Genomic DNA, 27,445 nt, shown 5'->3' on the forward strand with positions numbered 1-27,445 from the left:
GTGCCCTTACAGTGGAACCAGGCACTGGGTCAGGTATGGAGGTATAGTAAGATATTCACTCTTCATTATGGAGCCGTAGGGAAATTATGGGATAGCTGCTCAGCCCGCCTTGCCCATGGTACACTGCTTTAGTCCGGCAGGGGTCCTTCCACATGTGTGGCTTCGTTACCACCTGGCTCACTGTGACGTGCTCGAGAAGAATCCCCAGATGTAGTCTTCACAGGGCAGCATGAAGCAGCTGGAGTCCGAGTCCTGGCTTCAGACCCTCACCTATGCATTGTGTGAGCTTGGGTTGGTTCGGACCCTCAGCTAGGCAGTTGTGTGAGCGTGGGCTGGTTCAGACCCTCACCTAGGCAGTTGGGTGAGCTTGGGCAGGTTCAGATCTCACCTAGGCAGTTGTGTGAGCATGGGCAGGTTCAGATCTCACCTAGGCAGTTGTGTGAACTTGGGCCAGTTCAGACCCTCACCTAGGCAGTTATGTGAGTGTGGGCCAGTTTGGACCCTCACCTAGGCAGTTGTGTGAGTTTGGGCCGGTTCAGTCCCTTACCTAGGCAGTTGTGTGAGCTTGGGTAGGTTCAGACCCTCACCTAGGCAGTTGTGTGAGCTTGGACCAGTTCGGACCCTCACCTAGGCAGTTGTGTGAGCGTGGGCAGGTTCAGATCTCACCTAGGCAGTTGTGTGAGCATGGACCAGTTGGGACCCTCACCTAGGCAGTTGTGTGAGCTTAGGCCGGTTCAGACCCTCACCTTGACAGTTGTGTGAGCAGGTTCAGATCCCACCTAGGCAGTTGTGTGAGCTTGGGCAGGTTCAGATCTCACCTAGGCAGTTGTGTGAGCATGGGCCAGTTCAGACCCTCACCTAGGCAGTTGTATGAGTGTGGGCAGGTTCAGATCTCACCTCGGCAGTTGTATGAGCTTGGGCCGGTTTGGACCCTCACCTAGGCAGTTGTATGAGCTTGGGCAGGTTCGGACCCTCACCTAGGCGGTTGGGTGAGCTTGGGCAGTTTTATCGTCATGGAGCCTCTGGGTTCTCCATCAAAATAAGGACAGTAACGTGACAATGTCATGTTGAAGTTTGGTAACCCATTAAATGGGACAGCTGTGGGTGCCCAGCACCCAGGATGCCCAGGTGAACCACAGGCCTGCCCTGGTACTAGCTGTGAGGTGGAGGACTGGCCCCACTGAGGCTGACAGGGGCCCCTGCAGAAGGTAGCTTTGGGGGATATCTGGGCCGAGTTTGAGGAATAGGCCTCTACAAGGAGGCAGGCCTCTGGTCCTCCCAGAGGGAATGCATATGTTATAAAGTGGGGACCCTATGGAAGCACAGGGAAAGCAGTGTGGTTTTCTCTGGAAGAAAATGGGACATCATGAAGTCTTTTAAGCAAGAGAGTCACATGATCCTGCCAGTGTTTTTGTTACACTTTTTTAAATGTTTTATTTATTTCTCAGAGAGAGGGAGAGAGGCAGCGTGAGCAGGGGAGAGTCAGAGAGAGAGGGAGACATAGAATCGGAAGCAGGCTCCAGGCTGTGAGCTAGCTGTCAGCACAGAGCCTGATGCGGGGCTCAAACCCATGAGCCGTGAGATCATGACCTGAGCCGAAGTCGGATGCTCAACCGACTGAACCACCCAGGCGCCCCGATCCTGCCAGCGTTTTGGAAAGATTTCTTTTGCTGCTTTGTACACAGTGGTCTGAGAAGAGTGAGGCTGGAGACCGGGTGTCCCACTGGGACTGCACTGCGATGGGTCCTGAGGTCAGGCCAAGGCACAGGGCGATTGTGGAGAGGCTGGGTCACAGACAGTCTTCAGAGACCTTCAGAGTTCAGTTCCAGGGGACCTGAGGTAGGGACCTGAGGGAGCGGGGAGTCCATCGTCTCTGGCCTGGTGGTCTGCTGACTGATGAAGCCATCACCTGAGAGAAGAGAGGGAGAGGAGGAGAGGCCTAGGCACAGAGGGAAGAGGTCTGTTTCAAGCCTATCATTGGAAGCAAGTAGAAATCCCAGTGAAGTGTTTGTGTATGTGGGAATTCAGGAGAAAGGCCAGGGCTTCATATGGAGATTATGGGATTAAGTGAGGTAATGCAGGAAGAGCAGTGAGCGTGGGGCCTGGCACATAGGCACAAGGTAAACATTACTTCCTTCAAAGAGCGTATAAGCTCATTTGGGGAGACAAGCCTCACACATCTGAAAACATTAAATACGAAGAGGAAGCCCCACTTAATTAAGTGTTGTAAGGATTAAACCGCTTGCTGCAGGCATTCAGAGAAAGGGAGCTGTGTGGCTGGAAAAGCCAGGGAAGGTGGTGTGGAGCCCCGGGTCCTGCAGCTTGGGGCAGGCAGGAGGGCAGGGCGCCCTAGGGGCAGAAGCTTCCAGGGGAGGGGGGCAGGAGGGAGAAGCGGGACTGCGCATGGCTGGTTCCAGGCAGGGAGAAATGTCCTGCTCAGAGCACACAGGTGGAGGAGACTGTGTGTGCATGTGTGTGCCCAAGGTTGGAGCTTTGAGATGCCCTGGGGAGACACAGAGCACATTGAGTTTCCCCTGTCCCTCCCAGGCCTCCCGCTGTGCATCCCAATTCCAGCAGACTCAGGGTTTTCCAAATTCGTTGCTTACTAAGAAGAAGAGAGAGCGTCTGGTGAAAAGGGTCCTGGATTAGGAGTTACACTAAATCCTAATACTGCTGTAGTTCTAGTACTACCTTTGTCAGTACCTGACTCTGGTCTGCTGGGCTAGGTAGTGAGTTCCCCATCCTCAGAGGTACATGCTAGGCAGAGGCTGGAGACCCCTTGGCAGGCCTCAGATGAGTGTCAGGTTGGATGGACTTTGTAGGTTCCTTCTGAACAGGTGTGACACAGATCTCCTGTCTCTTGGGGTCATGTGAACAGAATGGTTGAATGGATTAGTGAGCCAGGATGTTCTCTCCCCTCCCCTTTCTCTTTCCTTTCCCCCTAATTTTTCAATACTTTTAATTTACTTTTTAAAGTCTTATTTATTTTGAGAGAGACAGAGAGAGCACGCATGTACACGCACACACACAAAGAACGGGGGAGGGGCAGAGAGAGAGGGAGAGAGAGAATCTCAAGTAGCCTGCATGCTGTCAGCACAGAGCCTGACATGGGGCTCAAACCTGAGAACTGTGTGATCATGACCTGAGCCGAAATCAAAAGTCGGACGTCAGCCTACGGAGCAATCCAGGCACCTCTTTCCCTAATTTTTAAAGTGAAATTCACTTTACCATTTTTGCTGATTATAAAAGTGATATGCACTCACTATAACACATCATTCAGGCAAGTGTCCTAAAGAAAGTAGACATTATCTTCATCTCTAATACCCTGAAATAAGCCATGGTAACGTTATTGGAGAAAATATACTTCCAGACTTTGTAAATATGCATACACATATTTTGGCAAAAATGATGTCATGGAGTATGTGCTGTTTTCTAAGCTATTTATTCTCTAAGTATATTGTTAACATTCAGTCTTTGTTAGCATCTCCATACATACAAGTTTACTGGATTTTAATGGAGGTCTAGTTTTGACTACAGGTTTGTGTCCCCGGGGATGACATGTCCCACTTGTTTTTTGCACATGTATGCATTCACTCTTATGGGAGAAACTTGTGTCTGGATCTGAGCCTGCCAGAAGGCAGGGGCCCTCAGAGGGGAGTGGGTACCAGGCAGCGAGACCCTCAGAGAGCTCTTGGGTCCTGACCTGGGACTTCCTCAGGGTGCGGGGGAGACAGGGGACTGGAATGAAGCAGTGTCTCCATGGTGGGTGTGAGTGCTTGTGGCTAGCTTCTCTTGGCGAGTTTTGGTTGCTCTCAGCCAGAGTAGGTCATTAAGGAGAGTGTGGTCTGTTTCCTCTAACTTGTCAGAGGCAGCATGCAGGGTGAAGACTGTAATGGAGCCAGTGAGTTTTAGAATGGAATATGCCAAGGCCTTGTTAGCCGCCATCCAAAGACAAAGAGAGATGATGCCCAAAGTGGAAACTTTTAGGAATTGGCATGGGTGTTGACACCATTAAAAAACAAGCCAGCTGGTGAGGGTGAGGACAGGGGTCTCTGGGGCACTTTGGAGGGGCCTGGGCTGGAGAGTACCAGCAGGCTGAGCCTGGAAGGGAAGTCTGGGGCAGTGGCATATTTTCTCCACTTGGTTTTCCTAAGTGCTTTGCTTCTCTTGGGGAGTTTTAAGTAAACTAAGCAAGGATCATTGCCTGCTGCTTGCTAATCCTCCCCTAGTTCCAGCAGGGATGGGAAATCCCTGAGAAATCAACTAGTAGCTACCAAGTGGTTACCAGTGAGCTCAGAAGACCTGGGGGCCACAGTGGCAGAGGCAGTTAAGCTGCCAGCGAAGTGTAGAGCTGTACTTGGCACAGAGGTGGGCTCTCATCCCCCAGCAGGTATGCAGGGTGGGAAGAAAGCTGGGCAGGTGACCAGGTCTGGGGGACCCCTGCCTCCTCCTTCCCCTTGCTGGAAACATGTCCACAGAAACCTGGGGAGGAGGAGGCACTTTGGCCACCTCTTCTGCTTGTTTCTCATTTTGTAGTCTAGTTTCTTCAGTTAAGGCCTGTGTCTTTAAGGAGGTTGGGCAGAATCCCTAAGGATCTAGGAGTTCACCTGGAAACAGCTGCAGGAGATCTTTCAGCTCATCCCAACAAAATTTCATTTATGTATTTTTAAAGTTTATTTATTTTGGGAGAGAAAGCATGGGTTGGGGAGGGGCAGAGAGAGAGAGAGAGAGAGAGAGAGAGAGAGAGAATCCCACACAGGCTCCACACTGTCAGCATGGAGACCGACGTGGGGCTCGAACTCAAGAACTGCAAGATCATGACCTGACCCTAAATCAAGTTTCGGCAGTTCAACTGCCTGAGCCACCCAGGCGCCCCTAACAACAAAATTTCATTTATAGATGCAGAAGCTAAGGTCCAGGGACATGAAATTATCTGTCCAAAGTCACATAGGTAGGGTGTGGCAGAACCCAGGCAAAAGGTCAGGTCTTACCTCCCTGGGCAGTGCAAGGCATTTTGGCCGGGCAGTGTGTGGACTGAACAGGGAGTCAAAAACCGGGGTCTGGTACTTGGGATATGGAACATTTCTGAGTCTCAGTTTCCTTATTTAAAAGCGTATAGAATCAAGTCTGCTGTGTCCACCTTACATGGCTTTTGTAGAAAATGAGAAATCAGTGAAGGTGCTTTTAATGCTGCCAAGAAGCCACCCCTGATATCCCCTTCCCACATTCATTCATTCATTCATTTAAATGTTTAATTTATTTTTGAGAGAGAGACAGCATAAGTAGGGAAGCGGCAGAAAGAGAGGGGGACAGAGAATCTGAAGCAGGTCTGTGCTGATAGCAGAAAGCCTGATGTGGGGCTTGAACTCAGAAACTGTGAGATCATGACCTGAGCGGAAGTCAACCGCTCAGCCGACTGAGCCACCCAGGAGGCCATCCCCACATATTTAGAAGTGTGATGTGTTCATCCCCAAACCCCAGAGTCCTGGCTGTAATCTGGGGAGGAAGATAGATAGCGAAGGGGCTACTGGGGAAGGAGCAGAATGTCAGGGAAGGCTTTGTACTTGAGTACTTGCAAAGCCCTGGAACGGCTTCTGGCTTCTGCCCATGGACAGAAGGTCTAAGACCACTTGGATCACAGGCTAGACCAGACCTCTGCTTCCTTCCCTGTCCTCCCAGTTCTTACCCAGGGAGCCTGTCAGACAGTCCGGAACCTGTGTAGTCCTGCCAGAAGCCCAGCCAGTCCATGGCGGATTACAGGCTGGGCAGGAAGAGGTGGGGGGGGGCGTGGGGGTGTCCCATCACCCTCCCTTTCTTCATTGCTCTTGTCCCCCACTCCTCTTTTCCCTTGGATCAACCTCTCGGAGGTCAATGGCAGAGAGGAGGGGGGAGAAACAGAAATGATGATGACTTTGAATTTTTTCTTCTGTCGGAGCCTGGGGAGGGTGGTTGTTTTGCTTCCTGGACCTCAGCGGAGAATTCTCTGCCAGACAATCATCTCGGCGCTTTCATTGCTTTCTGATGCTCCTCTAACTGCACAGGGTCGGCTATTAAATGGTCATCAAACCTCAGCCTCTATCCCATCAATAGTCATAAAGTTGGGGAGATAAAAGCCATCAGTTTTCCATTATAGCTGAAAGCAATACTGTAGATAGCTATTTTCTGAATGCTGCAGATAGATGTATTTTAACTAGAGCAGGGTTTCCAGTGGCCCCCAGCTCAGCTGTGGGCCCTGCTGGGCCTGGGATAACTTGCCAGGTGGTTACGATGGGGTGGGGTGGGGTGGGGGGAGCCAAGGGGAGCCAGGGTGTTCTCTCTCTTGTTTCTTATCTCCTTGGAGAGTTGAAAGAGCCCATCTTGAGGTGTGGGGTGCTGGGCGGAGGCCACGGTGGTGGGACTGTGGGCTTCAGCCCTTCATTCTAACCACATACTGTGGATAAATGCAGGGGTTGTAATCTGCTCATTCTGTTGAGAAATGACCCTTTTGAGCTCGAGCTGTGGGCAGGCCAGGGGCCGGGCCCAGCGCAGGAACCTGGTGATTTGTGGGACTTCTGGAGAGGGTGAGGGGGTCAGAGCAGGCTGGGTCTGTGTGGAACAGGAGCAGCCACAGCCTGAGGAAGCCAGGAGACAGCTTTGGATGCGGGACCTTGGGAGGATGGCTGCTCCTGATATACAGTCCCCGATAGCTTCTCACAGACGAGCAGGCCATTTGGCAATGGATTTTGCAATCAAACACCTTGGCAGTGAGCAGCCATCAGATAAGTCCTCCGAATGAACTTTTCAAAGCCCTCAAGCCCTCCTGCCTCAGGTTCCTGAAGAATCTGCCTCTGAGCCTGTCTGCAGCCTCCTTTGCAGGTAGTCCTTCCGGGGATCTCTGTGTGAGGCCCCCTGGGCATGTAACTTGTCTCTGGGATGTTGCAGAGACAAGTCTCCTTTTGGAGGAGTTTTTCCTGTGAAACAGAAAGTGCCCCTTCCTTCTAGAAGACCTTGGAGGTCATCACCTCTTTGAGGCTTCTCTGTCTTCCAGGAAGCTGAGTTCTGTTGCCTGTGCTCCAACACTACTTTGTCCCCACCCATCAGAGCTATTCTTAGGATGCATTGCACTTGTAAAGTGTGTGGATTTTACTCCACAGCACTCTGGGGTCAGATCACATTTCCTGATCATTCTAAACTAGCTCCAGCTCCCCACTCCCCAGCCGGGCCAGCAGGAAATGCAATCCTAGGTAATTGAGCATCCCCTGTCTGTGGAATGCGAGCCCGGAGCCCAGCTCAGGTGTGGAAGCCTGAAGGGGCGGGAGAGGCTGGTCTTCAGCGTGTGGTGGTGTTCCTCCTGCTAGTTGCACAGTGTGCCTGGGCCTTTCAGCGTCTGCTGGGCACCCCTAGGCCCCCACAGCTATAAACTATTGACTCCAGACTTGCCCAGAGAGGCCCCTCAGGTACTTCCCTCAACGCCATGGGGTTCCCTGTCCAGCTGTTCCCAGTGGTCCTTCATCTGGGCCTTAGGACAAAGCAGCCTTCCCTCCTCCCTGGTCCCCCACTCACCAAGCCCTGGGCATCTCCAGCTCACCTTGAGCTTTCACGAGGCATCTGAAAGTAAGGCCTTTCAGCGGCAGGCACACCCAGGCCTCCCAGCCTCAAAATCCTGCTCGTCTTCTAGAAGGGGCACATGGGTGTGCAGGGAGGAAAGGAAAACACCTTTCATCATTTTAGTTCATATGCAGCTGCAACTTTGGGAATGTGAGACATAGCTGCCTTCTCCAAGTTTATTCCGTGCAGTGTGCTACGTACATCTCTTGAGCTCACAGCATGGCTTGTTCGTTTACCCCTGCATCTAGTCCAGGGCCTGGCACAGCACAAGGTGCAAGAAATACTTGAGTTCTTGAATGTTCTTTGTCTCCTTAAATAGAGGGAAGGTAGCTTAACCTTTTCTTGATGACACAGTGCTCTCCTTGACTACCCGTTCCGTTGTGCAGATGGTGTGCGCCGATGCCTTCAGGTGCTCCTGATTTATATAGAACTGTTTGCCCCTGCACTAATTAGCCCCAGATACTGTGAATTTTGAGTTGCTGTGTTTTGCTTCTCTGGTAGTTCTGTCTCCTTCTTCGTGTTTGCTGTCATTTCCTGCTAAAGGCTCTGTCTGCCCCTGGGAGTTTCCTTCTGTGTCACCCTTTCTTTTTCTCAGGTTATCCGTGGAACAGAAAACCAGAGCACCCATGTATGAGAATTATGTATGCACTAGGAGCCATTAGACTCTAAGCAAAGAGATAAAGGATTTTCTTAGGAGTAAAATATCTGTTTCAGTGTGCAAACTTTCTACTGCAAGCAGGTGGCTTCTTGTCCGTGGCAGGCTGCCAGATAAGTGACCTACAGAACTGCTGCTATGGTGGAACTCTTTCAGATTAAAAATATATATTGTAAGATGACTTTGGAAAAGGGACAAGTGAGCATATTAAGACCTTTTGGAATTGGAGTTGGTTATTGAGATGGATAATGATAGGCAAACTCTGTTTTTGCCACAAAAGAATGTGACAAGGTCCTCACTGTCCTGTTTTCCCTGATGACCTTGGGTAAGAGCACACAGTTTGACCCTGTTGTTTCGTCACTGACTGCAGGCCCAGGGATTGGGATGAGGGCGGCTTTGGCCTCTGGTGGGGTGGTGGCACCTGCACAGGGCACTGTGGGCCTGGCACGGTTGCGTTCCGGCCCTGTAGTGGTGAGCATCACACTGGTGATGGTGATAGTAAGGCCCATCCTAAGCAGCGGTGCCGTGAGGACCAGATAGAAATAAGGCATGCTGAGGGCTTCTTCTCGGATATGATGGAAGTGTGAGTCAGCTTGGTGACAGCAGCTTAATGGAAGGGACCAGGCCTTGGCTGGAATTCCTGAGTCCTACCCCTAAATCAGCCCATCTTGCTGGGAAACCTCAGGGATGCTGCAAAACCTGTTGGGGTGTGTTCCTTTATCTGAAAACAAAAGGGCTGAATGAAATAGCACTTAGCTTATATGTTTCATAAATTGATTTCTTTTTTTCTAGAATATGGGGCAGGGCCAGAGAGTGTATATGATCTGAGGAGAACGACGGGCTCAGGGCATTCATAAAGTTTCTCCCAACCAGTGAGGTAAAAGACCGAGGGCTTTGCATTGATGTCTGTCTTATGATTCTGTAAGTTCGCATGAGAAGATGCGGGGGGCTGGTGTTTAGGAGTGCTGTGCATGTGTGGATGTGTGAGGTGTGGGGACATAGAGAAGTACTGAGGGCACGTGGGCCTTGTACTGTGCATTGCTCTGCAAGGCTCGAACTTTCCCCATGCTGGCACACACACAGGAGCTGCAAAAGGGCCTTGGGTTACTCTTTGCCCCCCTGGGCAACAGCTTCATTTCTGGAGTGAGAGGGGGTGGGCTCACTGGGCCCTACAGCCCCTCCTGAGCCACAACACTGAGAACCCGAGAAAATGCCTTTCCAGTCCCTTCTCCCACCCAGGGAGGTCCTGCCCCTGGGCCCATCCCCCTTTGAGTCCTCTGGGTGGTGTGACACATGACTGGTCATCTCTCCAGGGCACTGGGGGTGCTGCATCATTGATTCTAGGTTTTCCAGGTATGAAAGCAGGTCAGAAAGCAATCTGTGGGCTGTTCTTTATAGCATTTGGGCTTCCCAGACTCAGAAATATGGGGGCTAGGCCGGGCAGGGTGGGAGGTGGCCTCCTAATAATTCTCAGAAGAGCAAAAAGGAGCGAGTCTTCCCCTGGTGACTCTCCCCGGGTCACTGTGCCCTTCAGGGCTGGCAGTGGGAGGGAGGGAGACTCAGTGTGTGTGTTCTTTGAGGGATGAGTATATAGTCACATGAGGGGCACACAGGAATGAATGTGTGTGTACACAGTCAAGAAGGATTCCTTCCATGAGTGGGTCTGTGTGGTGTCTATGGATTTTGTCAGCATGCTCCGCCAAAGTGTTTCTGAACTGCAGGGGCCACTTCTGTAAAGAATTACCTTCTTTATAGTAATGCAACCCACGCTCTCCACAGTTGTAAAGGAGGGAAAGCTGTAACTCAGGAAGGACAGGCAGGTGGGCCTCCAGGCCCCTCCCTTGTCTCCTGGGGCCCTTTCCCTAGGATCTTCTATGGGTGGCTCCCACTCCTCTGTCTGTGTGAGGGGTTGGGCAGCGCTCAGGCTCTGGTGGGAGTGCCTTTCTACGTTCTGATCCCCCTAGTCAGAACTGGATCAGCTAACATGTCCACAGACACTGAATAAAGCCTCAGGGAGGCAAAGGAAGATACACATAGGGAGTTATGTGCTTTTTGGGCCTAGCATGCTCTCTGGGGCTAGCCAGTGCCCATCCTTCTCTAATCTTGGTTTGCCCCATGTGGTGGGCACCACTTAGGATCTACTACCCAGGCACAGGGCTCTGTTGCCCAACTCTGCTGTCCAGACCCCAGAGAGCAAGTAAGCCTGCCAGACAGGACCTGTCACTTCTACTTATAGTTGATGCTGGATTATTCCCCCTTCAGGGAGGCCAGTCTTGTCCAAAAGGATGTGGCCTTCCGAAGCAGGTGACATGGGTGGAGCTCTTGTATGTCAGCCACCATGTTACTGTGTGAGGAATTTTCATGCCCGACCTTGCGTTTTCTTTATGACTCTTTGAGGCAGGCACTGTTACTATTTCTCTATGCTCAGGTAGGGACACCAAGACCAGAGATTTTAAGTGACTCATCCAAGACTACACAGCTAAGAAGGTGAGCAGAAGCCTGAAGTAGGCTGGCTCCAAAGACTTTGTTTTCACTGTTATTATTCATCGTGTCTCCAGATGTGGACCATGGGCCCCTATCTCAGTCACCTGCAGTGTTTACTAAAACACTGATTCCTGGGTCCCTCCTAAAACCTACTGAAAGAGAATCCCTGGGTTTGGGGCCCAGAAACTCAATTTCTCCTGTGTCCCTGGGTGATTGTCTTTGTAGTGAGGGTGGAGAACTAATGCATGTGGGCACACCCTGCCCGGGACCAGTGCTATGCGGGGTCCTGTAGACAAGTTCTTGCGATGTGCAGCGTGATAAATCTACTTCCTAGATCCACCTGTGAGGGGCAGCTTCTTTGCTGATGTCTCCACCTTCTCTGCATTGTCTAGAGCTCTTCCAAGGGCAGACGGAGTACACCTAGGTGGGAGAGTGGCCTGGCTGTATCTGCTGTTTACTTGTGTGGAGCATCCAAAAGCTTTTATTTTAATATTCATCTGGCATTTTTACTATTAAAACGATCTCAGCTTGTTTATCCTTTGGAAAACATCGGAAGTGTTTGGTGTGAGCCCAGTCATTGGAAATGGGATGTTAGTGCAGAGACACACTGTGGCATAAATGGAGCAAGTGGATGGGCCTAAGCCTCAAAGACCGAGTTAGGTCCCATGTGAAAACTAGTGCTTATGGTCAGAGGGTGGTGGTGCTCCCGCATGGGTCTGGCTGACCCCTGTTACAGTGAATTGGCTGTCCAAAGGCATCCTGCATGGCCATCTGCCATGCGGGGGCATGCCTGGACCTGAGGGCTCCCATGGGATCTGAGTCTGAGGACCTGAGGAAATAAGTCCTGTAGCTGTCTTTCTCTGGCAGGACACCGGGAATGAGGAGAGCATAGTGAGAATTGCTCCCTGGGGTGTTGCTGCAGCGTGCGGGTCCTGGGGACCTGGTCCTAGTGGGGCTCTGACCCTCTCCTCCAGGGCAGCTCCCGAGGGCCTACCCAGAGAAGGCCCTCAGCAGGGGCAGGGGAGCTGGCCATCCCTGGCTGGGCAGCAGACTCTGAGATCCGGGACAGTCAAAGATGCCCTTGGAGGAGTGGTTACCCAGGGCGGGCACACAGAGGGTCTCAGCCTGCATCTGAACCACCCTGGGGGCAGCGGGACGTGAGATCAAGCACCTGCTGTAATGGGAAGGTGGGTGATGAGTGTAAGTGGGTTGAACAGCATTTCTCCAAAAATTCATGTCCACCTGGAATCTAGGATGTGGGTTTATTTGATGTAATTAGTTGAGGCAACACTGGGTTAGGGTGTCCTTATAATAAGGGGAGAGCAAGCGTAAGGGCATGCTGGGAAGAAGCCATGTGAAGACAGGCAGAGGCTGGAGAGATGCAGCTAGGAGCCAAGGAACACAAGGACTGCTGGGAGCCACCAGCAGCCAGAAGAGCGGAGGGAGGCTCCTCTTCTGGCACCTTCAGAGTGAAGTACAGTGCTTTGACCTCAGATGTCTAGCTCTCAGAACTGCAAGGGAATAAGCCATTGGTGATTTGTTTAGGCAGCCCTGGGGCACAAATACGCTGAGACAGGGTCTCCCACACTTCTCCAGGGAAAGGCTGTGTTGCTGTAGTCACTGTGACCCCCAAGGCTGGCAGACCCTGGCCAAGGTCATGACAATTCATGTCCCATGAGAGGCAGGTAAGAGGTGGCTCAAATTGGCAGGTGCTATTCAAGAAAGTCTGGGAAATTCTGAGGGGGGCTTTCTGAGGAAAGGAAGTAGGAGTGAGACGGTGGGTGCTGGACACCTGGCTGGGAGAGCATGGGCCAGGGACTGTGTTCACACAAGAGGAAAAGGGGGCAGGGTGTGTTCAAGGTCAAGCAGCACCGCCCCATACCTTGAGGCCTCTCTCTTGGATTCTACTGCCTCTATCATACCCACCCCTCAAGGGCAATGGCCGTTTCACATGGGAGCAGGAGCCCAAACCCTGAGATGACCAGCAGTCTTGGGCTTTCCTGGGTTCAAGTCCCCGTCCCAGCTCTTCCCAGCTGGGTGTCCAGTCATTTTGTGTCTCTAAGGCTGGGTTTCCTTCTCTGTAAAGTGGGGGATTTTTGTGGCACCTGTCTCAGGTTTGTGAAGGGGAAACAAGGTAATGCTTTTAGAGGTGCTTAGCAGACACGTAGTAAACACACCAAATTGTTAGCTATTATTATTTAGTATTAGTTTGGTAGGTCTCAGTGAATGCAAAGGCGAGACTGAAAGGAAATAATTATAGAAAACATAAACAGCATAAAAATACAGGTTTCCAAGGTACAGGTTTCAGATCCCAAGTGCTTGGGTTGGCTCAGCACTCTGGTGGCTCTGCCTCTCCCTGGGCTGGGTACTGAGCTTCTGTGAAGCAGTCTTCTGCTCTGGCCCCTGACCTGGAGGCCTCTCAGCCTCTTCGGTCTCCTACTGCTGGTGGTAGCAGTCTGTATCTGGGTGGTGGGAGCAGGGCTGCTGCCGGTCTTGGTCCTTGTCAGAAAGTGGATTGGGTGGACCCTGCTCTGAGGTCTCAATTTTGGGAGAAACCCAGAAATCTCCTTTGGGGGTGAACTAACTGGTGTTAACCCTTGACTTGGAGCAGGAGGGGTCAGAAGGGGTGGGTTTTGAGAAGGTCTACTGTATGAAGGTGAGCACGAGCAACTCCTGGCCTAGGAGGCTGGTGTCCAGAGCTTGTGTGGGGGCCATGACTCCACTGCACCTGGCCATGCAGCCTTGCTGAGATGTTGACTATATCCCACAGGGACTTCTACCAGGAGTGATGCTCTGTGTGATGCCATTGCATATGCTACCTGTATTTGAGCCTAGAGGTGGGTCATGGGGGCTTAGGAGAGTATTGCATTCTATGAACTCTTGAATGCTTCATGGGGTATGATTATTTTTTATTTCATTTATGTTCAGTTCTGTGCACATGGACCTACTGTTGCCTTGGGGTCCTTCATTAAAATAGCACTTTCACCCTTTGTAGATCCTTTGCCTACAGATCATCAGCTACCTGATCTCAAGTTGCCATTCCTAGTTTGGGAAGGCTCTGTTTAAGGCCTTCAATAGCATGGGTATCTGCCCACTAGTTGCAGACTTACTACTACAGAAAAGTGTATCAATTGGGTATTCGAAGAATAGCTCTCTTGTCAGCTGCACAACTGGTCTACCTTCCCCATTACCACAGATTCACATATATCAAAACCCATTGTACCCCATTCCAGTGCAACAGTAGATTCTACCCCCTTTTTCCTTTGAACACCAATATCACCACCAGCAATATCCCAATGAAATACATTGCCTATAGAGACATCCAGTGGGCCAAGGGGTAGCAAGAACACCATGAAACACCATGCCCTCGTGGAAGACCAACTGTGGGTGGACACCATCAGGATTTTCTGCTGGGACATGTTACCTTCCTGTGCAGGAAGCTAGATGACTGCTTCTTGGGGCCTGGGGTCACCTGATTGACTTCTGTCCCTGTGGTGTAGTTCTCTTAGGGTGTAGTTCTCTTGTAGCTCTCTTTGAATAGAACCTGACTGCCCCTGACCCCACTTGTTTCCTAGTGGGTCTGGGCTGTGATTTGTGATTTCACTCACTATGCCCCACCATTCTGATGCGATCATATTGGGGATTAAGTTTCAACATAGAAATTTTGTGATGACACCAGAACTCAGTCTGTATCATACCCCTCAGGGGCTTCCTTCTGCTCAGGCTGGAGCCCAGGTGCCCTGCAAAGCCCTCTGTTCATTGCATCCAGACTTTGGGACATCACTCTATATTCTGCCCCAAGAATTCACTCATTCATACTCCTTGCTGGATCCACTTCCTGGCCTCCATCCCACATTGGCTCTGATGGCCTTCTCTCCCTTCCTGGGTCTGCCCTTACTTGTGTCTCATTTTCAACTCAGGATTTTCTTTCCTTTGCACTTTGTACTCACGTATCCCATCCCCTATCCTGTGAACCTCAGCCTTGGCAGAGCCCTGTAGGGTTAAGTTGGAGAGACTCAGAAGTGGTGAGGAGCTCGCCTGGGACCTAGAGTCTGTTTCTTCTAATATAAATTCATTTAAATGCTTGATGAGCTAACAAAAAGTCTTCTTACTCCTAGCCTGGCATTATATCTTCATATAGGAGTCACCACTGTTTTCCTGCCACATGGGAATGTCTCTCTGCACACTTCATCTTTTTCTCTGATAAAGCCAGAGGCTTCAGTTCAAATTCTCATAAGCTCTAGGGTCTCGATGTTTCATTGACTTATAGTAGAGGCTTTCAGGGGGCTAGTGACTAGCCCTATGGGTGCCTGTAGCCATCTGCATCCGAGTGGTTTGCCGTGGCCCCTCTGATTTCCATCTTGCCCACTCCACATGGGAGGCGCTGAGAAAAGCTGACCCACAGCAATTCTGCGGCTCTGTGTGATAAGTGCTGATGAACTACTGCCCACGCAGGATGGGTATGGCTCCCCTGCTCTCTGATGTCAAAGGGAGACTTGAAGTTGTCATTTCCTTTGGAATTGGAGGGTAGAATGGGGAGACCCATGCAAGTCAGGGCATAGCAGAAGGGCCTGGAGTTGGGGGGACTGCAGACTTTTTACTGGAGGGGTATGTGGCAGGGCCTTCACGTGGGAATGCATGTGGGTGAGTGTCCTGCTTACATGAAACAAACGGCCTGTGTTCTCTCCTTCCTGGATGCTACATTCTATGGGCTTGACCTTAAGCTGACAGGTTGGGACCCCCTAGTTTATAGATTTTGTTTTTTTAAAGCCCTTTTTGTAAAACACTAACCTCAGCGAAGGAGAAAGAAGGAAGAAAAAGAAAAAAAAAGCTGAGTTCAGCAGCTGCAGTTTGCTGTATTTTTCATCTTACATCAGCAAGTTGGGACCACAAATAATCTGGTCTTCTATGCTTCAGTGATGCTGCTGCTTGAGACTTCGCTCTCCTCCCAAGGCAGTCTGTTCCTGGGAGCCAGCATTGCTCCCCTTCCCTAACCGGCTGGCTCAGGTGGTCCAGACGTAGGTGGGCCAGGGCAGGGGATGCAGGTGGGAGGCGGAGCATAGAGGGAGCACTGACCAGCCAGGGGATAGGTCATTAATTTCGGCATGGTTTCTGGAATCAGCTAAACATTTCCTTTGAACCAGTTTCCCCAGCCTCACATTCTTTGTTAGTTCAGGAAAAATGTCATTTATAATGGATGTTGCCTTGATAAATCGCTCCCGAGAAGCATAGTGTTCTCATTAGTCTATATAATGAGAAAGACTCTTAGTTGTGACATAGCTGCCCAGATACTTACCTGATAGGAAAAATATTTGTCTATGCAGTCTGCTCTGGAAGGCCTAGAATGGAGGGCAAGGGGGACGGGGCTGAGGGTGCAAGGCTTCCTACAGGCTCTGTGGCTCTGAGGACGTGATCTCCCAGCACTTTCTGAGGGCGGACCCAAACCACACCTGGTCCTTCCTGCTTCCTGGTGACCACAGGCTGTGGTGTGTGGGCTTCTTACTGACACTGCCATACCATCCCTCTCTTGTCACCATTCTGGCTGCCTGCGCTGGGAGCTGGTCTGTTGAGTCAGCTGGAGAAGAGAATTTGGGTGCTATAGCCCTACCTTGTTCTTTTATTATTATTATTTTTTCCTGAACTAGAAAAGAATAAATGTGTTTATACTGAATTCTAGGGGTGCCTGGGTGGCTCAGTCGGTTGAGCATCCGACTTCGGCTCAGGTCATGATCCCACTGCTTGTGAGTTAGAGCCCCGCATCAGGCTCTGTGCTGACACTCAGAGCCTGGAGTCTGCTTCTGATTCTGTGTCTGCCTCTCTCTGCCCCTCCCCCACTCATGCTCTGTCTCTTTCTCAAAGGTAAAATAATAATACATTAAAAAAATTTATAGTGAATTCTGTTTTCGTGAAGTGCTTTTGCCTGTGTAGTTTCATCCCAAGTACTCTTCTGTGGAGGTATCAGAGCCACTTAGGTACTGAGAGGTGCAGTGGCATTTCTAGGGTTTATGACTTGTAAGCAGCGGCATTTTGACCCAAATACTCTACCCTGTCACTAATTCCTTTTGCCCTTCTGCTTGTTTGAGAATGGATAGTTTACTCAGCCTTTCTCCACAGGGACCCATTGGGTTTTTCTCTCCCAAGTCCCCAAGGCACTTCTTCATGTTAAGAGTGGTGCTTAAGGATGTGTGTTAATTCTTGCAGGCCACTGGGGCCTCCTTTAGCAGATGGCTATTACGAGAGGTAGCGAAGATACTTTCCCAGATTCCTAACAACTGCCAGGCAGGATTAGAGGGGGAGGAAGACAGACCCACCATAGGGCATTTTGGGGAGCTGAGCTATCTATCTTGGGGCTGAAGTTAATGCAATGTTGATGCATTTTGCTGTACTGCCAGCTAGAAATCTGCTAGTAATTTTATTTTTCAAAGGGAGCTATTAGGAGAGTTCTTGGCTCTCTTCCTGCTTTGACGAAAGTCTTCTAGGCCTCCATAGAGTAGTCCCCATCCATCTATCCATCCACCCACCCACCCATTTATAGATCCCCCCACCTCACCATCCATCCATCCTTTATCCATTCTTCCCTTCCTCCTCCCATTCAGGGGCTGTTGAGGCCCTATTTGGTGCCAAGTATGACTCTGGGCATTGGAGATTCAAGCATGAACAAGATAGTTTCTGTTCTGAAAGAACTCCTAGTTTAATGGGAAAAACAGATATGAAAAATATAAATTATAATATGGTTGGTGGTCCAAGCTCAGTAATTGGAGTTTGTGAAACATGTTCAGAGTTAGGGCAGGACATTCGCAGAAATTGTTCCGGAAGAGCTGGTGCCTAAACTGGGTCTGGAAGGGTGAACTGGTGGAGGTTTAAGGAGGGCATGGTTGGGGGATGGCATTCCTGGCAGAAGGAGCACCGTGGGATAAGGGTCCATGAAAAATCATGCTTGGGGAATGTGTGCTCTTTGATATTGCTGCAAGAGTTGGGGTGGGACAGAGGAGGCGCATGAGAAGAGATGAAATGGTGGATATCAGTGGAATCCAGATTATGGGTGGGAATCAGGGTGGTACATGATGGGCTGAAGGAGCCCTGGGCATCAGTGGGGCTTTGTCATCAGAATGGACCCTTTATAAACGCCAAGGCTGGCATGTGGGGCACAGCCCTAGGTGTTATATGGGAATCTTGGTTACCGTCTCAGAAACTACTAGATCTTTTTTTTTAATCGATGAGGATGCTCACAGAGGGGTTAGTTACTTGCCCCAGATTGTACCCCTTGTAGTTTGCAGAGCTGGGGTTGGAAGGCGATTTGGCCTGGGATGTTGCTTTTAGCCACGATGTTATTCTACCTCCTCTCTTGGTCTGCAGTTTTGGTTAAGCATCCACCTCTGGATTTTTCTCTGTATGTTATGTTTCAGGAAATGTTATTTGATGTAAGAACCTGAGTTTCTGTAACAATATACCATGGGTGTGGATGGATTGTGAAGGCCGAGAAGCACATTCTGTGGAGGTTGAAGGGAGGGGGAATGCCAAGGATAAAAAAGAAGGGGAGAGATCTGGGTCTTGTGTAGGAGGTTCTCAATGTCAGGAAGGCGAAGAATGAAGGACAGAATGGCTAGAACTGAGAACAGAGGAAATAAGCTAATGAGACTTCAGGTGTCAGTGTCTCAGGACTAATTCCTAGGGTTAGGAAGACCATGTGAGTGGCTGGCCACTGAGGTCTGGGACCTTGCTGCTCCCTGGCTCTGCAGGACCACCTGCTACTGACAACTGGTGGGAAGTGGACCTGGGTGGTGGTGGGGAGAGAGAGGGAAGAAACCTAACCTCATACCACCAGCAAGAACCATATCAGCATTCAGGGAAAGTTGAAAGAAATCTTTCAGCTGGCTGGCTACCTAGCTCAAGGCTAACCACACTCTTAACACAATAATAAGTCAATCCTCACTGAATAATTAAATAGAGAGCCTTCATAAGTATTGACTTAATGTGACAGCAAGTCTATAGTGACTCGGGGTTTGCTTATGTAAACACAATCTCTTGTTCAGCTTACTTAGCAGTTCAATGAAATAGAACAGTCCTTCAATTAAAATCAAATGATGCGTGTGTTTAATTCTTTTCTCTTCTTACTGGGTAATAATAGATTTGGAACTAGGTGAAGATTGGATTGGGGAAAAATGGAGAAAAGGGTATCTGCCCATCTGCTTGAGTTTTCAGAGGACATGAAAGAGCCTATCGAATGGTGGTCTCTAGAAGAAGGATATTGTCTTGGCTCTTTTCTCTGAGCCCTGGGTGGGAGATCCACCCAGACCCTACTGGTCGATCTTCTCCCAAAGCAGGCTCATGTTGGCCACTGTGGTTGGTGTATCTGTCTCTTGATGGTGGCCTAGGTCTAATTGATTGCTTTTGGTCAGTTGGGGGTGCAGTGGCTCCAACCACAGCACTCTATAGGCCATTTCTCATGGCTCACCTGGAGGGGAGATAGAGGGGTGCTGTGGGATCTCCAGGCTGGATGGCAAGGAGGGGCCAAGGAGCAGGGTAGCACCCCACTTATTTCCTTGGGTGATTCCAGAGAGAAATAAACCTCCCTCGTTCTGTGGCTTCAGAATGCTAGGAGAAGGGGACGGAGTGGTGTGCTGGGTAAAGGGATGGAGGGTGAGGGTGTGGGCTGTGTGGTGGAAGGGAAAACCCAAAGGCTTCGGAGCTAAGATTTGAAGCTAAGTCTTCTGACCTTGTTGCTGAGATAGTAACTGAGTTAATTAACCTCTAAGTCTTCGTTTCCTTATCTGTAAAGCAGAGGTAATAATGCCAACTTCAGAGAATTGTTGTCAGAGTAAAATGTGAGGATGTTAGTGGAAGTACTTTGTGTGACACTGTACAAATGCAGAGGGTGCCTGTTAATAGATCAGAGATGTTATGTCCCTTGGCTTGAAGGGAAAAGACTTGTGCCTTCTAACACCATGTTCTGTGCTCAGGAGTGGTTAGTGGAGTCTTCTGATCTTAACAAGAGTGCAGCAAGTGCTGCCAGGGCATCTGCTACATGCCAGGCACTGTCCAAGCACTTACATACATTTGCTCATTGGACACCTTATTCAGTCCTTGCCATGACCACATAAAGTAAATACTATTGTTATGTCCATTTTCCAGGTGAAGAAATGGAGGCCTGGAGAGATTTAATGACCTACTCAAGGTCACACAGCCAGTGAGTAGCTAAGCCAAGGCTCAAACCCAGTCAGTATGGCGTGATGTTGGAAATTGGATCTTCTGGCTGAGTGTGCTTCTGGCTGGGGTGCAGGGAAGAGGGGTTCTTGTGAATTCAGGACCTCCTGTGTGAGGACAGCACAATTTCTACTTGTGGCAGCCTGCCCTGGGGTTGTGGTCATGTCCAGAGGGTCTGGTGTGCATTTCCTAGCTCTGTACCAGGTTGTTTCCAGCCAGCAAGCTCCTAAGTATTGGAGCTGCCCCAGAGGGAAGAGCCAGTTTTCTGAGATGGTAGCTTTTTTCTCTCAGCCTCTTTGTCTTGGGACAGAGGGTCAGTTAAATTTGCTGATGTTCCTGGAACTAATAACACTTTCTCTAAATGAAGGCTTAGAAAAATCATTGTTTATAATAACTCAGGATTCCTGAGCCTTGTTCAATTAAACTTGAAGAAATAATTACAATCTTAAAGCAACTTTATTAAAAGAGAGCATAACGAACAGTGTATTCTATTAGCATCTTTTGAAATTTACTTCTGGATCTTGTTAGTTTTTGCGCTTACCATTTTCCCCTGTTTGCAACGAGGGTATGCAAACTCTATTGTCTTCTGATTTTTAATCCCCTCACGTGATTTCATGTTTGAATTTTCATAAATTGGCACAATCTATGTCCTTGTTGTTTTTAATAGCAGCGTTGCTTTCTGTGGCTCATCTGTCTGAGCCATCCCCCTCTAGTTAAGCTGGGGAAAGAATCCAAGGCAAAGTCCATTCTCCTTCATGAATTTTATTAGCATCTGTTTTCCACGTTACTCTCACTGAGCTACTCTTGCAATCCTGGCTCTTTCACATAGGCTAGTCAGACCCTTTGTGGGTTTGGTTTTTGATCTGTGTCCTTTTCAGTGTATGCCTCTTTTTGGTTCCTTTGAACTTGGGCAGAGAAGATCATATAAAATCAGAGAGTGAAGCTAAATGTTAGTGAAGAATTTTTCTGTTTTAAGTGACAGAGACCCAACTAGCTTAAGAAAATTAAAAAGGAATTTATTGGCTTCCAATAAAGTTTAGAAAGGGCAGGAATATATTCCAGGACTGAAATACAAATAGGCCTTTCTCTCTCTCTCTCCTTGTCTCTTGTTTCTGACTCTCTCTGTGGATTAGCTGCATGTTTATTCTTCTTGTGATTGTGAGGCTAGAGCTATGGCCCTGTTTCATCTGGGCTCATGTCTGTGGTGTCTCCTAACCAGAGAGAAAAGAATACTCATCCTTGCCTGCTCCATTAGGAAACCCCCAGGGAAACACTCTGTTTAGCCTAGTTTGTGTTACTTCCTTATCCCTAAACTAGTCTGTGTGGCCAGGGACAGAGTTGTATGGTTCTCCCAGCCCAGATCATGTGTCTAAGTTTGGCCTAGGAGGTAGAGTGCCATGGTTGACAGCCTTTATGAGAGCTACCTGGCTGGAGGAGCTCCCCAGGGGAGCTGCTATTCTGAGCAGGTAGAATAAATGTTCACTGCACACTTGAAGAATAAACAGAAAGGAAAGAAGCCAGGTTGGTACTTGACTTCATGAAACAAGTGGTGGCAGTCTCCTGGAGGAGCAGCAGAGGACGAAGGATCAGGCTGTCCAGAGTGAGCCCTGGAGGTGTCAGAAAGCAGCCATGTGGGTGAAATCCGTTTTCCCCTTTCTCAGTGTCACATAACATTGAACCTACTTAACCAAGCCCTGCACTGCTTGGGGGAACCTCAGAGAGCCGTTCACGAGGCACTTGGTCTATTAAAGCCATTTTCTCTGCCTTTCCATATATTGTCTGTGAGGCCGATCAAGAGTAATTTGCACTTCTTGGGAGTCCCTTTTCCCTTCCATGAAATATTCAAGTGCCCTGTTTGTTTGCATGAGGGCAGTGCTGGTGGCTGCCTTTGGAATCATCATCAGCAGTGGTGGATCATGACAGTACAGCCAGAGAAAAGACCCTATCCTTGTTAGCAGGTGCCTGGTCATGGTATTCTGGCTGTAGGGTATGTGTGGCCTACCTCTCGGAGCTGCTGTGTTCTTGCTGTGGAATATGCCTACTTTGTGGATTTGTTCAGAACATTCAATGAGGTAACTGCGTCTGGTACATAATAGGACCTCAATAAATATTAGCTCCCTTTTCTCCTTCTCCACTTTTAAGACTATCAATAGAAACCCATTGGTTTCCATGGCAGCAGCATAAAAGGTATAATCTGATAAATGGGAACTTTGGAAAGCTGACAAGAACTTCAAACCAAAAAGCCATGTACTGGCTGGCATTGGAATGCTTTGGGGTTCCAAGGAGCATTTCACCTTGTATTATTTTAGGGTAGATAGATTTGAGAAAATATATGTGTTTGGGAAGGCATTTATAGTTTGGATCAAGGGTGGTATTATTGATAACAGGTGCCTGTACTTTCTTTTGGCTGACACCAAAGCATAGAACTGAGAAGTGTGTATCCAAGTGTAAATGTGTGTCTGTGTGGGGACTAATGTATGTGCATATGTGTCCAAACATGAGCACTCTTTGCCGTGTAAGCAGGAGCCTTCTCAGGCCATGGCATGAAGCATTATTTTATTCCATGGTGAGGTCATAAAGTGGGATATTTAAAGCCGAGACCAGGGAGTGGGGTTCGAAGGGCCCCCAGAAGCCCAGCTCTGTAGCCTGTGTAGACTGCCATATCCCTAAACTTCAGCCTGCCTCAGAATCACCTGGAGGACTTGTTAAAGCACAGATTGTTGGACCCTGCCCCTAGAATTTCACATCTTGTATGTCTGGGGAGGCCTGGAGAATTTGCTTTTCTAACGAGTTCCCAGTGGATGCCAGTGCTGTTGCTCTGTGAACCACACTTAGAGAACCACTAATCTGAAGGGAGTCCATGCCACCTCTGCAGTCTGGGTGATTTCTACTTGTATGGCTGATCTTTGCACATCGAACCTTGCCTCTTCTTCCCTCTGTAGGAGCACATCTGCCTAATCAAATAGGGTTGCCAGATCTAACAAATGAAACTTCCGGATTGCCAGTTAAATTTGAATTCCAGATGAACAATGAACTGTTTAGAATTAGTATTAGTTATGTTTAGTTTAATATTAGTATGTCCCAGATACTGCATGGGATATACTTACACTAAAAAATTCATTGTTTATCTGATACTCAAGTTAAATGGACATCCCATATTTAATCTGGCAACTGTTTAATCAAATTGAGGGTCAAGTGTCTCTCTGTGCCTCTCCTGCTGCTTCCGTGTGATTGAATAGGCTACAGCTGCTAATGAAACCAGCCCAGAGAGGGTTTGTGTTTTTCGGACAGAGCCACCTGCTGCCCCTGAGCTCATTTGGCAGTCTTCACTTGATCTCCCTGGGATGGACTTGGCTTTGTTCACATTGGCTCTTTTGCTGGTTCTCTGTGCCTTTCTTTGTCTGTCTGTCTCTCTTTTTCTCATGCTTTCTTTTATGCCTGCTTTCCTATGGTGGTTCTTAAAGGTGGAAATTTGCAAAGTGATGGGGCTGGGCCAAGGAGAAGTCTTCCTAGCAGTGAGAATGAAATCCAGAGAAGACCTCATGGGGTCTGCAGGGAGGAGCAGCATCAGGCCGGGGGAGGGCGCAGAGAGCCCCAGCTGGCTGGCCACTGTGCACTATGAAAAGGATAACATTTGCCTTGGAGAATGCGCCTCCCAGGGCTGGGCAGAGAGCGCTCATGTGGCTGCTTCACACAGTGGTTGGAGTCCAGTGTGTCGCCAGCTTGAAGGAAATTGACGCCACTTGGTCTTTGTTGCTGACAGAGGGAGCTGGCTGCCGTGGATGTCAGCCTGTCTTGAGGGGCAGAGAGAATCTGAGCAATCAAAGGCCTTCTGGAGACTTGGATGCAGCATCCTCCTAACTGCCCCATTTGGCCCTCTCTCTTGCCAAGATCGCTTTGACGCTAAGAATGAAGAGATGGAGGAACAGAAGGCCGAGCTGTGGCCCTTCCCTTCACCTGCTCCTCTGATGGCTGCTGGGCCTGGGCTTACCTCCTCTCCTCCCAGTGCTCTGAATGGAGCCAGAGAGCCTGCTTAAAGGAAGTAGGCTGTGGTGTTAGAGGGCTCTGGCAAAGGAACCTTGCATATGCTTTGGGAGCTGGTGTTCCTCCTACTGTGTCCGTAGAGTGGCATGGAGAGTGATTGATGGTGGGGTAGGGAAGCTGTCTTTCACCTGGGATCCAAGGGATGACTCTGGAGCCTCGTGGTGAGGGAGAGCACCCGCACTGCCTTGTGTGGGAAACAGACCCACCTTGGCAGGTTGAATGGGTATTTTTCCTTCTCTCCCAGACCCAGGAAAAGCTGTTCCCTGTTTGTACTTGCCAGTGCTTGGCAGGCACAGAGCTGTGGACAAGATGTCTGGATAGAGGAGGAAGATAAGGTGATGTCTCCTCTGGTGCCCCAGCTGTCTCACATAGCCCTGTGGGGGGAGAGAGGCAGGCACGACTCACCCATATGATAACTGGGAACACAGCTCAGAGACATGACAGGCTTGCCCAAGGTCACACAGCCGGCGAGTGATAGAGCATGGTCATGAGACAGATACTCTTTCCTCTCCCAGAAGCTGGATCTGCCCGCCTTGCTCTCACTCAGGGCTCTTTCACCTTCCAGTTTCCGGCATCCTTTTCTTTCATCTCTTCTCCAGGGGCTTTGTCTATCTTTGTGGACAGTCATATTCTCCTTGCTCATGCTTTGCACCTTCTCCAGCCCCACAGGGCCAGGTGACATTTTGAGAGGCTTCGTGGATGGTGGAGCCAGGCAAGATCCTCAAGGTTCCCAGTGTCAGTGAGTGGGGAACTAATTTTGCAGAAGGGAAGTGGGCAGCATGCTCCACAGGAAGGTGAGCTGACCGTGACCTCTCATCAAGCTCTGGGCCCAGGCCTGGTGGGCACTCTGACCCCATTAGCTGAGATTTCCTTTCTGACATTGCACTGACATGTGTGGCCTTCCCAGCCTTAGTCTGTCAGTCAAGTGGCAGGGGCTCAATGCATGTTTGGAGGAAGAATGAAGACATTGGTGAAGTCTGCTGCTCTAGGAACACAAGTACCAGCTGGAGAGACCAAATAGAGCAGTATCAGTGTCTCTATGCAGTTAAGTACGAAATTGCCTGGTCCAGACCGTGCGTGTAGCTGGAATAGAGATGGGAGAAATCTACACAGCTGGGGTGGTCAGCAAGGGTTTTGTGGGGAAGGGCTGCAGGTAGGCCTTGTGGGGGAGCTAGGAGGGACTCAGGCCCTGGTGTGATCACATAGCTTTGGAATGCACTCATATACTTTGGTTAAGAGATGATTTGAATGCCTCTTTGGTAGGGAGGAGATGGCAACTGGTGGCCTTGCTTGTTGTCTAGCAGCTTCCTTGCCCTGCACCCTGCAGGAGCTTGGTTCTGACTTCATGCTGCCCACCTGCAGCCCAGCCCCCCTTAGTGTTGGGGCCTGATGTCCCCTTGGCTCCTTCTGGAGGGAGGCATCTGGCCAAAGCAGACAGTGAAGTCCCTGAAGGGGCTGTGCGAGTCTCCTGTGGCTGCCATAACAAAGCCCCGCAAGCTGGGAGGCTTAAAAGAGAAGTGTATTCTCTCACAGTTCTGGAGGCCAGAAGTCCCACATCAGGGTGCCAGCAAGGCTGTGTTCCCCAAAGGCTTGGAGGAGGAATCCGCTCCGTGCCTTTGTCTCAGCTGCTGGTATTGCCTGCAGACCTTGGCCTTCCTGACCTTGTAGATGCGTTGCTCAGTCTCTGCCTCCATCTTACCATGCGTTCTCACTGTGTCTGCGTCCCTTCTCCCCTTCTTATAAGGGTACCAGTCATTAGTTGGAGGGCTCACCATAATCCACTGTCACCTCATCTTGGTCACGTCTGCCAAGAGCTCATTCTGACATAAGGTCCCATCACGGGTACTGGGAGTCAGGACGCGATTCAGCGCACAGGAGGTGCCTAGAGCTTTTGTTTTACTTGCCTCTAGGTCTCCACTACATATTAAAGTCTGTGTCTCTGGGAGGCTGGGGTGTAGGCAGAGGCCACCGTACTCACCCTGTCAGTGTCTTCATGCACATGCGGGGTGCACAGTGGGACAGACGCTGCTCTTGCCGGTCAAGATGGAGTCTTACTCTGCAGGGGCTGAAGTCTTGGTTAGAAATGCTGTTTCTCCCTGTTTCGGTGCTTGGTGATGAGGAGATAGGCGGTGTCTTTCTGGGCAGGAAGGAGGGGGAAGACACCTGAAGGCTTCCTGTTTTCAGGGACGCAGAATGTTGGCTCTGGAAGCACCTCCAGGAGCTTTTGCATGGGAGCAGTGAGACCTGCCAGAGAGGGCGTCCACCGTGTTCGTTCTGGGGCGGGGCCCTGGCTCCACTGCTCAAGGACTTTGTGATCTTGGGCAACTTATTTAGCTTCTCTGAGTCTCAGCGTCCTCTGTGAAGTGGGATAGTGACAACGATTGCTGGTCAGATCTCACAGAGTTCAGGGCTCAGTGTTTGTGAGGATTGAAGGATAAATGGATGGATGTGGAAGTATCTTTTCTGAAATCATTTTTATTGTGGTAAGTTATACATTACATAAAATTCACCATTTTTAACCATTTTTGAGTGTAGTTTTCAGTGACATGAAGTACATCCACTGTGTTGTGTAACCATAACTGCCTCCACCTCCAGAACTTTTTCATCTTCCTAGACTTGTGAAAATGTCCTTCACTGAGAGCACTTTCCATTACATTTGATAAATCAGGAAAACCAAGTCCCTAAGAAGGAAGGACTTGGTGAGCCACCCAGTGAATTAGGGGCACAGCTGAAGTGAGAACCCTGGTCATCTGTCCATTCAGTGCTCATCACCTTCTGTCTCCCACACCTCTGTGGGCTGCAGGGTCTGGGGACACATGAGGCATCATTGGGGTTGAATTCCTCTGCAGAGCATCCTCTCCCCCAAACCCCATCTCCCAGGACAAACCAGAATGTGTCCCATGGTGAAATACACAGAGCCACCTGCTGCGAGGGTGTTCCTGTCAGGCTGTCCTGGTCTCTCTGAGCCTCTGATCTCTCTCTGCCTACTCCTTTCTCAGACAGGACAGAGTTCCAGTGGAGGACCAGGGAAGCTGAACTTGGGGCAGCCTTTGGGTGACTTTGTGAGGTGCCTTATGGCGTGGAGAGAGTGGGGGCAGGGAGTCAAGGGCTGCGTTCTGGCCTGTCCTGTTGCTACCACAGTCTCCTCGCTGAGCGTGTATTTGTTGAGGCCCTACTGTGTGCCCATCATTGGGAAAATACTGGTGAATGAGATCGTATTCCTCGCTGCTTGGGGCTGCTGTGAGACACAAATGGTACGACACATGAGGACCCCATGGCAAAGGGCACTCACCTGTAGGAAGTGATGGCAGGTGGGGAGGTGAGATGGCCAAGCTGACAGTAGCCAGGGTGCCAGGGCAGGTTAGACTTGGGTGCCCTGGGCTCCATGCGACTTTCCACATCAGGCGCTGGAGACAGACCCTGGCCAGAGAGCATCTGTTTGCCTTTAGGTGGCTCATGATCAAGGAAGGA

The 27,445-nt window shown here is 49.9% G+C and overlaps 1 protein-coding gene across 1 annotated transcript in view; it reads left to right on the forward strand.

The window, feature by feature from the left end:
- Positions 1-27,445, forward strand: part of GFRA2 (GDNF family receptor alpha 2) — an 85,884-nt gene that overhangs the window by 41,987 nt on the left and 16,452 nt on the right. The gene's annotated exons all lie outside the window — the stretch shown is intronic.

This window comes from Hyaena hyaena, unplaced genomic scaffold, assembly GCF_003009895.1.
Source record: "Hyaena hyaena isolate Hyena2069 unplaced genomic scaffold, ASM300989v1 scaffold_230, whole genome shotgun sequence".
Classification (NCBI taxonomy): domain Eukaryota; kingdom Metazoa; phylum Chordata; class Mammalia; order Carnivora; family Hyaenidae; genus Hyaena; species Hyaena hyaena.